This window comes from Bubalus bubalis, chromosome 12, assembly GCF_019923935.1.
Source record: "Bubalus bubalis isolate 160015118507 breed Murrah chromosome 12, NDDB_SH_1, whole genome shotgun sequence".
In the NCBI taxonomy this organism is placed as follows: Eukaryota; Metazoa; Chordata; class Mammalia; order Artiodactyla; family Bovidae; genus Bubalus; species Bubalus bubalis.
In genome coordinates, this window is record NC_059168.1 from 88,635,081 (window position 1) to 88,649,939 (window position 14,859).

At 40.6% G+C, this 14,859-nt stretch overlaps 1 long non-coding RNA gene across 1 annotated transcript in view; it reads left to right on the forward strand.

Annotated features, from left to right (window-relative positions):
• The first annotated feature begins 2,460 nt into the window (after nucleotides 1-2,460).
• LOC112578130 overlaps nucleotides 2,461-14,859 on the forward strand; it is a 60,957-nt gene continuing 48,558 nt past the window's right edge. Inside the window, exon 1 of the long non-coding RNA XR_003102403.3 lies at nucleotides 2,461-2,600. This is a non-coding gene — a long non-coding RNA (uncharacterized LOC112578130). The remainder of the gene's footprint in view (nucleotides 2,601-14,859) is intronic.

Sequence of the window (14,859 nt, forward strand, 5' to 3'; positions counted from 1 at the left end):
CAGAGTCTGGGATCACACCCGGGGTTGTTCTGGGGCTATCTGATGATATCTGTATTTCAAGAGACTCATTTCCTCCAACGTGATGACCGTACATGTATCACACTCATCTATTTGCAAGAAGACAATGTGTCTAGGAAAAGGATTGACTCTAGAGGTGGAAGAAACCTGCCAGAAAGACTGACAAAACCTCTTTCTAGAACCTCACTGCATGTGCTTTCATTCAAATGGGAATTCTTTGGAGGGAGAAGCTCAGGAAACAACTACATTCTTGCAACTTTAGTCCCTAGGAGCAATTCTCTAATATACTTTAGACTTCCCAGGTGGCTCAGTGGTAAATAATCTGCCTGCCAATGCAGGAGGTGCAGGAGATGTGGGTTCAATCGCTGGGTCCAGAAGACCCCTTGGAAGAGGAAGCAGCATCCCACTTCGGTATTCTTGCCTGGGAAATCCCATGGACAGAGGTGCCTGGCAGGGTACAGTCCATAGGGTAACACAGAGTTGAACACAACTGAAGCGCACGCAGTTGTGCACACAGGCAAGCACACATTCACTACTACTGTAATAATTCATCATCCTTTACAATCCAGTCCCCTGATGAGATATAAACTGAATGTCTCTTAGTCAATTCTCATATCTCTTAGAGAACTTCTGCTGCTAGATATTAGAGTTACAGGTTATCTCTCTTGAGGGAAATTGCAAAAAAGAAAAAGAAAGAAGTGGCATTATCAACAGAAAAGAGAAATAGAGTGGGTTATGGCACCCCAGTCCAGTGCTCTTGCCTGGGAAATCCCATGGATGGAGGAACCTGGTGGGCTGCAGTCCATGGGATCGCTAAGAGTCGGACATGACTGAGTGGCTTCACTTTCACTTTTCACTTTCATGCACTGGAGAAGGAAATGGCAACCCACTCCAGTGTTCTTGCCTGGAGAATCCCAGGGACGGGGGAGCCTGGTGGGCTGCTGTCTATGGGGTCGCACAGAGTCGGACACGACTGAAGCGACTTAGCAGCAGCAGCAGCAGCAATCTGTTTACAGTCCACAGTTAACAAAGGTGAATAAGCAGCAAGTCATTAATGCTACCAAAAAAAGATTGATAAAGCTGGAGAGAAATAGAATAATAAAAAGAAATGAATTTATAAAACATATTATTGCTCATTTAAGATGGTCAGCATGACAATATAGATTTGTTTAGTGTAGGTGTCTTTAAGATTGTAGTTTCTTTTTTACTGTAAAAAAATATACGTGACATAAAGCTTACCACTTTAGCACAGTTCATTGACATCAGGTATAGTCACATGGTTGCTCAGCCATCACCACCATCCATCTCTAGAACTTTTCATCTTCCCAAACTGATACTTGGTCCCCAGTCATCAAGGACACCCCTCCATCCTCTCCCCAGCCTCTGGAAAATGCCATTCTACCTTCTGTCTCGAAGAATTTGACTACTCTAGGTACCTCACACAAGTGGTATTATACAATATTTGTCCTTTTCTGCCTGATTTATCTCATTTAATGTCATGTCTTCAAGGTTCACTAATGTTGTAGGCTGTATCAGATGTCATGCCTTTTTTAAAGTTGAATAATATTCTATTGTGTATATAGACCACATTTTTTTTTATCTGCTCATCTGTTAATGGACATGTGGATCATTTTCACCTTTTGGCTAAAGAATGCTGCTATGAACACAGGAGTACAGATATCTGTTCAAGCCCTCACTTTCAGTTTTTTTAATTGTATATCCAGAAGACGAATTGCTGGATCATATGGTAATTTTATTTACATCTTTGAGAAACTGTCATACTGATTTCCATAGTGGCTGAATGATCTTACATCCCTACCAGCAGTGTCCCATGGTTTTTTCTTTATTGATTGTAAAAACATTTCTTTCTTTTTTTGTGGCCACACCAGGTGGCATATGGGATCTCAGTTCCCTAGCAGGGATGGAACCTATGTCCCCTGCATTGGAAGCACAGAGTCTTAATCACTACACTTAATTCCTTAATCACATTTAATTGTTTATATGATTTGTAGACTCTTGCGCACCCCCATCCGTTACATTTTCCTGCACACAGATTCTGTTACAGCCTTAAACCACAGGTTCCTCCTGGCTATTGGCAGAATGTGGGGCTACTCTGGAATAGTGTTTCTTGAGTCGGACACGACTGAAGCACCTTAGCAGCAGCAGCAGAAGGAAAGAAAGCACTCTAATGACAGGATACTTGCAATCTTTCAAACATTTTTCATAAACATTATTTCATTTGATCTTCAAAACACTGTAAAATAGGCATTACTATTGTTACGATTCGGAGAAGGCAATGGCACCCCACTCCAGTACTCTTGCCTGGAAAACCCCATGGACGGAGGAGCCTGGTAGGCAGCAGTCCATGGAGTCGCACAGAGTCAGACACGACTGAACGATTTCACTTTCACTTTTCACTTTCATGCATTGGAGAAGGAAATGGCAACCCACTCCAGCGTTCTTGCCTGGAGAATCCCAGGGACAGGGAAGCCTGGTGGGCTGCTGTCTATGGGGTCGCACAGAGTCGGACACGGCTGGAGTGACTTAGCAGCAGCAGCATTGTTACGATTTTCATCTTATAGGTAAGTTGAGGCTGGATGTCTCATGTAACTTACGATGTGTGGTGAAAAATGTGTGGGGATTGAAGTTGAACAGATCTACTTAGCTCTGACACTTAGACAAATATTGTGACATCTCGCTATGTAAGTATCTACCTGTGCCCTGTGGCTGGAGTCCAGGGCTGAGTCAGCCTGGTGTCTATGCCAGCAAGCCTTCTTCTGAGGGCTGAAAACCCCTCTACTTGCTGTCCTGTACACCCACTTATACTGATTTATTAAAAATTTACTTCTTTGTGAAACAATTGTCTCTAACCCATCCCCCACAAAAAAGCCAACTGCCAGTGTGGATGATGAAAATTAAGAAAAAGTGAGATAGGCTAAGCCACTTAGGATTCTTCACCAGAATATAAAAATGAGTAAATTAAAGAAAGAAATGAATTCAGCGGTAGCTCAGATCTGAGGAATGAACAAGTTCACCAATTTCTCCCTACAGAAATGAGAAAAAGACATTTGTGAAACTGTTGTAAATGATCCAACCAGTGAAAAAATTGCTCATCAAGTGAGAGATAAGACTTAAGTGAAAACTGAAAAGGGGTTAATGTGTAGAGTGAGAATATGCAGAGGAAACACAAGACTTATGATGGAAATGGGACTCGGCAGAAAGCCCAGATCCTGTACAAACATTTCCACGAAGCAGCAGATGGGGAAGACTCCAGTGTGGCTCCTCAACCAGGCTTTGCTGTAAGTGAAGTCGATCGGAAAGCTTGAAGAAGCTTTTTTTTTTTTTTTTCCCTTGGATGATATCGAAGTAAGTGGGAGAAATGGCACCCATAAATCTCTTGGTTGATGACCAGTTTTCTTCTATAGCCAGAGAAATTCTAAAAGGGAAGCATGGTAGACCAGAACAAGACTCGAACACCAGTTTCAAAAGCTTGATGGGAGTTAAAGCATCTTCATGAACAAAGAAATCCATGAGGAAAGCAAACATTCTTCGGGACTTTGGGAATTTGGTATTTTGGTGGTTGAGCCAAGTTTGCTCAAATATGCCTCAAACCCCAAGGCCTTTATAATCGAGGAAGAGAACTTCCTGTTCATATATGGCAACTCTGAACAGACTGTGAAGGGAATGTGGCTTATTTCCTTTTGCACAACTGTTTTGTCAAAGTGGAATTGAGGTTTATAAGGGTCTCAAGACACTTGCCCCATGTTATAGATGGTGTGTGCTCAGTCATGTCTGACTTTTTGTGTACCCATAGACAGTAGCTGCCCAGGCTCCTCTGTCCACAGGATTTTCTAGGCAAGAATACTGGAGTGGGTTGCTGTTTCCAATTCCAGGGAATCTTCCTGACCCAGGGAAGGAAGCTGAGTTTCCTGCGCTCCTGCATTGGCAGGTGGATTCTTCACCACTGACCAACCTGGGAAGCCCATTATAGATGGGGACATGGAGACAACAATCACACTGGCAAAGGATGACTGGGACAAATTTCAACTACAGATCAATTTGACTCCAAAGTCCATGCTTTTCCCACCATTCCTTGACAACTTCTGGAGTTGGGCCAGACAAGCAGAGTTCCCCCAAATTTGACAGCAGGGCTGAGAAACAGATATGTAGGGAGACCTTTTCTGGTCCCACCCATCTATCCCTTCCCCTCCCAACTGCTGGGCAGGTCCAGCAAATAGTAGGTCCACCTAGGCACCTCGTATGTAATAGAGCAAACTCCCATAGTGTGATGAGCCTCATTTTGATTTTATATGTTTTAAAGATATTTTTCTATCAATACTGTTCACAATTTAATTACAATAATTAGCATAGTTTTCCAATATTATTTTTGCATTTGATTATATGCCTAAAAATGTTGCAGCTGTGTTTACCTATATGCCTTTTGTCTTAGGCTTCATTTAAAATGAGAAGTAAATATCATTTTTATATATAGCTTTCTACTTGCTTTGTGAACTATTTTCATAATACCCCAATTTAGCCACATGCATCCTCGGGTGTGCTCAGATCTCGCCAATTAGGGTAGGAGTGGGACAGAAATCAGAGGACAACATCAGCTCCCTGGCCCCAGCAAGCGATGCTTCCAAGTGCTAGGAAAATAAATATATTTTTCTTCATAAAAACAATGTAGATAATTTGTAGTCATATTTGGCTACCCATAGCTTTGCAAGCAAAATGGAACAAAACAAAATCCTTTTTGGCTACTCTACCTCAGAGGAGGGAAAAGGAAAACGAGTTGCTGACCAGAAGCCAATTTCATCTTGACTGTTCAGAAAAAAAGAAGAAAGAAAGAAAAAGGAAAAAAGCCGCTTAAAGACCACATGGCACAATCAAACAGCCGAACAGAACATCAAGTGGCTTCTCATTTTAGAGTCTGAATTTGGGCTGAAGCACATTGATGGTCAACGTTCAGCAGGGGAAATGCAGGGATCACACCTGTCCCCTCACCCTCAGCTTCCTTCCCAGACCTGGACTGCACGTGCTTGTCCCTGAGACTACTGCCAGAATGCAGGGTCCTGAATGCAGTCGCTAGTGACTAATTCAAACACGTGTCGGGAACTTTGACCGCATTCATTGCTGACTGTGATTGGTTATCTCCATGAAGGTTGAAGAGACTAATATAAATGCATAAAAGTCAGTCATATACCCGTGTTGTCGTTGTTTAGTCTCTAAGTTGTGTCCAACTCTTTGTGACCCCATGGACTGTAACCCACCAGGCTCCTCTGTCAATGGGATTTTCCAGGCAAGAATACTGGGGTGGGTTGCCATTTCCTTCTTCAGGGGATCTTCCTGACCTAGGGATCGAAACTGAATCTTCAGTATTGGCAGGTGGATTCTTTATCTCTGAGCCACCTGGGAAGCCCCACATACCCATGAAATATACCAAATAATATATTTGCTAGGAAGACTGGTCAGTAGAGTATTTTTTTTGTAATCTAGTTTGGTTAGTATTTCCAAAAACTATGATGCTTGTCATGATTATCACAGGATGATTTTACATAATTCTGAGATGGAAGAGGAGACAGAGGTAGTATTGGGTTGGACTATAGAAGGTGTGCAGGTTGGGGTTGAGAGGAAGGAAGAAAGAGACTGGAGAGGGAGCCAGGATGGTAAGAGAAGAAGGTTGAATACAGACACACACACAGATACCCACAGACACACCCCACTGAGCTCACAGGCATCCTTGCCAACCAACAGCTTGATCAAGGTGTGTGACTAGGGCACTTGGAATGAGCAGTGCCCAGATCCACTCATCTGTACATTCTAGAACCCCTCATGCCTGAGTAGGGACCACCGCCTTCCAGGTTAAGGCCTGATGGAGGGCATATAGTTGCTCTGAGGGTATCTAGCAGCTGCAGCTTTTAGTTCCAATTTGGAAGATAAGAGAACAGTTTTAGAACTCAACATACTGAGGTTCATTTTTTGATGCTGATCTAAGACTGCAACTTACTACTGTGTGATTCTGGGCAGGTCACCTTAGCCCCTTGAAGCTCAAGTTCATAACTATATGGTGGGGATTTCAGCTGTGAAGGATAAGGTGGAGACTGAGTGACATAGTGTGTACAGACGGTGTTGTATGGCCTTTCAGACTCAGGAAGCAGTGGCTATTTTAATTATAATTGCTAGGCAAAAACACCCAGACCAAGGAGGTGAAACCTCTGGAAGTTCACCCATTCTATCAACCTGATCATGGTTATCAATTCCTATAATGTGATTATGGTTATAAGTGTCTATAAAGGAGCTGAGAACTGTGTTGGGATCATGAAAAGACAGCTGAAAGACCTAATGCATGATGTTCATGGGTATTTTCTCAACTCAATGACAACGGTGAACACTGGATTAGACATCTCTCTGTCTACCCTTTTTGGACATTATCATATAAACATGTAAATGTACACATTCAGAAGAAGACCTGATTTTGTGGGATGTGTCGAAGTCTTCCTAAGTAAAAGTTTATTGGGAAATTCACCTTTCTTGTAATAAAAATAAACTTTCAGGGTTTAACAATGTCAGAATAATAATCTACCCTTCCCAACCACATGTGGCTAACTTAACTAGCTAAATTGAAGAAATTAAGTTTTATTGACATAGACTCCTTGTGTTCAGTGGCATACACTTTTATCTAATTGGCCAAAAACATCTCTTTCTTTCTCATGAAGTACCTTATTCTCAGGAAGTCATTTAAAACAGAGTTTATTTTTTATGTTTGCATTATATTATCCATGATTTAGCTGTACAATCTTTTAAAATGAATAGTCTTTCTTATTTGTCTTTGTCTTTTCTCTCATTTGTGCAATGGCTTAAACTTTTAAAAATACATTTATGTGAGAATAAAGTTGAGCTGATTTAAAGAGAAAAATAATATGTAAATATGAAAAGTGAAAAAAATGTTTGTCACTCAGTTGTGTCCGACTCTTTGCACCCCCGTGGACTGTAGTCTGGCAGGCTCCTCTGTCCACGGAATTCTCCAGGCAAGAATACTGGAGCGGGTAGCCATTCCCTTCACCAGGGGATCTTCCCAACCCAGGGATCAAACCTGGGTCCCCTACATTACAGGTGGATTCTTTACCATCTCAGCCATCAGATAAGCCCCTATGTATAAGTATGCACAAATATTATAAATACATAAATATTATAAATACTATAATAACAGCTAGAGTTTGGGAACAGTAATCAAATATAAAACACTAATGAGTCAACAGAAGGCTCTGTATATTATTTTTTTATTCTACTGATTTTTTAACTAATACATTCCCATTTTAGTACATGGAGTTTAATAGGGTCTTTTGATCTCCATACATTAACAAATAATGTATGCAAAATGCTTCTACTCATATTCTTTTTATATTTATATTAAATCTGAGACATTTTTAATGTCAGTAAACACATCTTATTTGTTTAATTTTTAAATACCTACATTGCTAATCGCTATTGCTAAGTCACTTCAGTCGTGTCCGACTCTGTGTGACTCCATAGACCGCAGCCCACCAGGCTCCCCTATCCATGGGATTCTCCAGGCAAGAACACTGGAGTGGGTTGCCATTTCCTTCTCCAATGCATGAAAGTGAAAAATGAAAGTGAAGTCGCTCAGTCGTGTCCGACCCTCAGCGACCCCATAGACTGCAGCCCACAAGGCCCCTTCGTCCATGGAATTTTCCAGGCAAGAGTACTGGAGTGGGGTGCCATTGCCTTCTCTGAAATACCTACATAGTTTCCTTTAATATAGAAATGATCTAATTTATTTAATCATTCCTTTTCGGTGTGTATGATTTTCCAATTTGGAAATATTACAAATAATGTTACATAGATTATTATTATTAAATTTTTGTATATGATTAAATATTTCTTTGTGAGGAGTTCCTAGAAGTAGATTTGCTGATTTAAAGTTTGTTTGTTTGTTTTTTTTAACAAATAGACAAAATTAAATTGTCCTCAGGAGGCTTTTGCTATTTACAGCATCCAGCATTGCGTGACATGGTCTTATTTTTTCACTTCTATATTTATTTATTCGTCTTCTTTGAATGTTTTATCAGTTTAAAGGATGAAAATAATATATTCTTAAATTTAACTTTTCTGATTATAAGATGGACTCCTGTGAATATCCTTATTATCTATTTGTATTCTTCATCTGTAATGTACCTATTCATATTTTTCCCCTTTATTATTTTACATTTACTAGGTATTTACTTTGGAGAAGGCAATGACACCCCACTCCAGTACTCTTGTCTGGGAAATCCCATGGACAGAGGGGCCTGGTGGGCTGTAGTCCATGAGGTCGCTAGGAGTTGGACATGACTGAGCGACTTTACTTTATTTTTTCACTTTCATGCATTGGAGAAGGCAATAGCAACCCACTCTAGTGTTCTTGCCTGGAGGATCCCAGGGACGGGGGAGCCTGGTGGGCTGCCATCTATGGGGTCGAACAGAGTTGGACACGACTGAAGCGACTTAGCAGCAGCAGCAGCAGATATTTACTTATTCTTACTTGGAATATAGATCTAGGGTTTTCTCCATGGCTCAGCCTGGGGGTGACTGTGGTGCGTCCCTTCCACTCACATATAGCTGCCAGAATGAGACCGAGGGCCTTACCTAATGTTGAGGAGATATAGACAGTCGGTGGGACTCGAGTTTTCCTCCAGATGCAGTCTGCCCTATTCCTGCAGTTGGAGAGCAAACATTCCCAGAGCACATTCAATGGCGAGAAAAACTGTCTTCTCCAAGACTCTTTGGTCCTTGAGTCTTAAAAACAGGTAGAGAGGATTCAGATAGTATGGGGTCACTCAAAAATTGATCTGACTTTTTTCAGTTTTTGGGTTTAGAAACCAAGATTTCAGAGAGCAGTGAGACCTATGTTTGGTGAGTCTTGCTTTTTCTACTGACACTAGGGATCCTGCGGACTTTTGACCAACAGGCTCCTCTGTCTATAAGATTTCCCAGGCAAGAATACTGGAGTGGGTTGCCATATCCTTCTCCATTCTCTACCACAGTTGTATATAAGAAGAAGCAAACATACACATAAAGAAGGCTGAGCACCAAAGAACTGATGCTTTCAAGTTGTGGTGCTGAAGACTCTTGAGAGCCCCTTGGGCAGCAAGGAGACCAAATCAGTCAATCCTAAAGGAAATCAACCCTGAATATTCTTTGCAAGGACTGATGATGAAGCTGAAGCTCCATTACTTTGGCCACCTGACTGGAAGAGCCAACTCATTGGAAAACACTCTGATGCTGGGAAAGATTGAGGGCAGAAAGAGAAGGGGGTGACAGAGGATGAAATTGTTGGATGGCATTACCTACTCAATGGACATGAGTTTGCACAAACTCTGGGAGATAGTGAAGGACAGGGAAACCTGCCATGCTGCAGTCCATGGGATCGAAAAACACTGGACTCAACTTTGTCACTGAACAGCAGCAATAAACACACACAATGAAAAAGAATAAAGTGGTTCATAAATATAATCATTACTTGTGCCCATGCCTTGATAAACTCTCATTTTCATTTAAAATTTTACTTGTTGCATTTAAAATTGCTAGTAGTTCACTGTTATCCTATTTGAAAACTTACAGTACATTTGAACCTTTGTCTTTTATCCAGCTAATAAGGATTTTTAACTACATGGCATTGTGAAAGCTATTAAACTTCTCTGTGTTGTGGTTTCCTCATCTGTAAAATGGGAATAAGATCAATAATAATATGTCTGTATCAGAAAAACACTGTACACATTAAATGAGTTACTATATAGAAGAAACTTGACACAGCATTATATAAGTATAGAATATATGTAGAATAATTATAACTGTTTTATGACTGATTATTTTAAAAGTTCTAGGTAGAAAACAAGGTTGTTCAAATAGGTGCCTCAGACTGGGTTTTCCAGAAGCAGAGCTGGATTTCTAGAGAAGTTGTATCCTTGGGCGACACCTGTGAGGGGATGAGGGAAGCAGACCAGGGCAGGGAAAGAAGCTGGTCAAAGATGGGGCTCAGCTGTGGTACAGCCTCAGGCTGACTCCCCAGGACTGTCTGGATGGTGAATAGCGTCTCAGGGGACCTTTGATACCCTATGTCTGTCAGTCAGTAGATGACTGCAGATGCCCCGGGTATAAGGCGGGGTCCTCCAGGCATTTCTGACCATATGGCTTTCCTTCCACCAAGGACAGTTCTCAGGAAGAGGCTGAGGGCAGCTGAAAACTGTTGGAAGCCAAGGTTTGCAGCCAGTGTTTGCACGTCTGAGTGGCTGGTTGGAGAGGAGACCTGGATGGGGGCCCAGCAGCATTGTTTATAGCAAGGGTCTCAAACTTTAGCACACTTCAGAACCGCTCGGGGGCTTATTAAAACACAGATTTTGTTCTCCAGTCTAAAAGTCTCCAAATCATGTCTAGGATGGAGGTGATGGTTTGCACTGACGAACACTGATGTAGGGAAACTCTGCTCTATGCTCTTCCATACATTTTTTTTTTTTCTTATCGTATTTATCTTTCGCAACTTCTAGTTTCTGTGGCAGCAAGCATCGTTTTCTTGTTTCTGTCCTTGATAGGTTCTAGTGATTCATCCTTCCTCTGATGTTGGTTGTGGTTAACTGGGAAATTGCTTTCAGCAGGCTTAGAAAATTCCCTTCTGTTTCCAGTGAAAGCTGCTTACCAGGAAAACGTGCTGAATTTTATCAAAAGTTTTTCCAGTAACTATTGTGATAATCATGTTTTTTTTTTCTCTATTTATTCAAATTACCAAATATCAAAATTTCTTGGAAGTTCTAGTTTAAAACTGCCTGTTTATATGATGTTTTACTGTTTAAATGAGCTTCCCAGGTGGCGCTACTGGTAAAGAACCCACCTGCCAATGCAGGATACCTAGGAGACATGGGTTTGATCACTTGCATGGCAATCTACATCAGTATTCTTGCCTGGAGAATCCAATGGACAGAGGTGCCTGGTGGGCTCTCATCCATGAGGTTGCAAAGAGCTGGACATGACTGAATCAACTTAGCACACATGCACTTTTAAATATACTGATTAATTTGATTTACTGATATGTATTTTAAGGATACAATACATAAATGGCAATGACATTGTTTTCACACCATGGTGTCCTTTTCCTTTCTTCCTTCTGTTATCTTACTATCCTTTTTTTCTTTTGGTTTCAAAATTTTGCTAGCTTCATAACATGAGTTGAGAATAAGCCCCACCATTCTCTATGCCCTGAAATTTGCATAGTATAAAAATGACCCATCTTTTTAATATTTAGTAGAATTTACCTTATAAAACTTTGTATGTTTGGTATCTCTTTGAGAAATTGATTAATTTTCAATATCACATCAAATTTACATGGCAGGAATAGACCCCAGTTGGTCTTGATGAATTCTCATATATATTTGTACACACACACACACACACATATATGTTCAGTTCAGTCACTCTTCGAAACCCCATGAACTGCAGCACATGAGGCCTCCCTGTCCATCACCAACACCCGGAGTTCACCCAAACTCATGTCCATTGAGTTGGTGATGCCATCCAACCATCTCATTCCCCATTGTCCCCCTTCTCCTCCTGCCCTCAATCTTTCCCAGCATCAGGGTCTTTTCAAATGAGTCAGCTCATCACATCAGGTGGCCAAAGGATTGGAGTTTCAGCTTCAACATCAGTCCTTTCGATGAACACCCAGGACTGATCTCCTATAGGATGGACTGGTTGGATCTCCTTGCAGTCCAAGGGACTCTCAAGAGTCTTCTCCAACACCATAGTTCAAAAGCATCAATTCTTCTGTGCTCAGCTTTCTTTATAGCCCAACTCTCACATCCATACATGACTACTGGAAAAACCATAGCCTTGACTAGATGAACCCTTGTTGGCAAAATAATGTCTCTGCTTTTGAATATGCTATCTAGGTTGGTCATAACTTTCCTTCCAAGGAGTAAGCGTCTTTTAATTTCATGGCTGCAATCACCATCTGCAGTGATTTTGCAGCCCCAAAAAATAAAGTCAGCCACTGTTTTCCCATCTACTTGCCATGAAGTGATGGGACTGGATGCCATGATCTTAGTTTTCTGAATGTTCAGCTTTAAGCCAACTTTTTCACTCTCCTCTTTCACTTTCATCAAAAGGCTCTTTAGTTCTTCACTTTCTGCAGTAAGGGTGGTGTCATCTGCATATCTGAGGTTATTGATATTTCTCCTAGCATTTTTATTCCAGCTTGTGCTTCTTCCAGGTCAGCATTTCTCATGATGTACTCTGCATATAAGTTAAATAAGCAGGGTGACAATATACAGCCTTGACATACTCCTTTTCCTATTTGGAGCCAGTCTGTTGTTCCATGTCCAGTTCTAACTGTTGCTTCCTGATCCATATAAAGGTTTCTCAATAGGCAGATCAGGTGGTCTGGTATTCCCATCTCTTTCAGAATTTTACCACATGTATGTAATTGGATTTAATTTGCAATTATTTTGTTTAGGATGTTTGACTCAGTGTTCATGAGGTATATTTGTCTGTCATTTTCTTTTCTTGTCAATGACAGATTTTGATATCATAGTCATCTCTTCAATTTGGTATTTTCTTAGCCTGGATTCTAAAATGCCAATTGACCTGCCTTGGGCACTGAAGATATTTTTTCTGTGCATGCCTACACAAATGCAGACTTCCAACCAACTCTGGCCTCAGTGTTTTGCTTAATCATTTCACCTGCATCCAAACATATTCACTGAGCTCCTGGTGTGCCTCAAGTGCTATTCTTGGCACTTGTCAGAAGGAGCAGGGGAAATTTGAAATGACAATCAAGGACTTCCCTCATGGTACAGTGGATAAGAATCTGACTGCAAATGCAGGGAACACAGGTTTGATCCCTGGTCTGGGAAGATCCCACATGCCATGGAGCAACTAAGCCTGTGTGCCCAAACTACTGAAGCCCTCATGCCTGGAGCCTGTGCTCCACACCAAGAGAAGCCTACTGCAATGGCAATCCTGCACTGCAATGAAGAATAATCCCACTCACCATCACTAGAGAAAACCCTTGTACAAAGACCCAGTGTAACCAAAAATAAGCAAATAAATAAATTAAAAAATGGTCCACGTCAAAACAACCTTCTAAAAAATGACAAGCAAGCAAAATAAGCACTCAAGAAGTTTCTACCTCAATGATATTTTAAATGGCTCTTTGCCAGAACACTTGGTGGTACCCTAGCTCAAAGAGCTTTTGTTCTGTTGAGCATGTATTATATTATCCTTGTTCATATGTCTGTGTCATTCCATATCCCCACTTCCATAGGAGCCACTAGCTTGGGAAAAAGAATGACTTCATGCCTACTCACTGTCATGTGTATTTGGCCTGCTGCTGCTAACCCTGCTTTCATATTCCTCTCACCCAAGGTCTTAGTGATAAAAAGTTACCCGAGTATTATACCTGGAAAAAACCAACACAAACACTCAATTAAGTTAGGAAAGGACATTCTAAACCCTGACAGCTAGATAGTTCATAGTTCATGATTTACTTATTGATCCAACAAATATTTATTGAGTGCCAACTATATGCTAGATCTAATACTAGTATATATTGTATTAGATCCTGGGAAATTGATTATAAATAAGAAAAGCAATATTTATGGATTCCTGGAGTTTATTTTCCATTGAGTCAAAATAATAACTAACAAATGAACACTTTATAATACTATCATATGACATGAGAAAATAATCCAGACTAGTTGTGATGGAGAATGCTAGGAGTCAGGACCACATTTATAGATTATCACACAATGCCTCCAGAGGTGGCATTTTATTGAGACCTGAATAATCACAAGAATAGGTGGGGATGACTATGTTGAAGGTGGGTGCCACATCTGGCTATTTATGTCCAAAATAAATGGAAGAAGAAATACACGTTCAATGGTCCTTCAGTCTAACCATTTCTGTGAACCTTCCATAAAGACAATTATTTTTGGATTGGCTGTTTGAACCAGAAGTGGGGTAGAGGTACAATTTACTAAGATTAACTCATTGGGCAAAAAATTGCATGAGTTTTTGGAAAAAAAAAATCCTGACTTTATTTTTGAAATATTTACTTTGAGGTGTCTATTAGGCTTTCGTGCTTTGTAATATTAATGTTTTAAGATATGTCTTTTTCCTTCAACATGGCTGCTAAACACAAGCCAGTGACCTCACCAAAAAATAGCTAAAAACAGTTAAATGCTCCAACATAGGAGGAAAATCTGACTATGCTGGACTTAATAAGAGGTGATATGTCACTCTACAACAAGGCATTTTCTATAGAGAATTCAAGAGCAATTTTGATAATACTTAAAGGGTACAGTGCAAGTCTGGAAATTAATATCACCTCCTTGATAACTCAAAATTACATTCCAGCTCTGACTTGTCCCCTGTACTACAGATTTGTGAACATAATTACCTACTTGACATACACTATACACTTGAGTGTCTAATAGGTCTTGAAACTTAACATTTTCAAAATAGAGCTCCCAGATTTTCATGCAACCATCAATCTGTTCCTTCCAGAGTCTTCCAGATTGCAGTATATGGTACCATCATCCACTCAATTGCTCAAACAAGTTAGGAGTCTTAAATTTCTTTATTGTCCCCCATACTTCAGATATAATTATCATCTGGTTCTACTGGTTCTACTTCCCAATATATATCACATCACAAGTGTGTCTGCATTTGTTGACTGAAATCACCCTGGACCAAGCCATGATGCTCTCGGTCACTCAGACTGTTATTGCTGCTACTAACTGGCTTCTCTGATTCCGCCTCTGGAGTCCCCTTTGTTCATTTAGTCCAGCAATC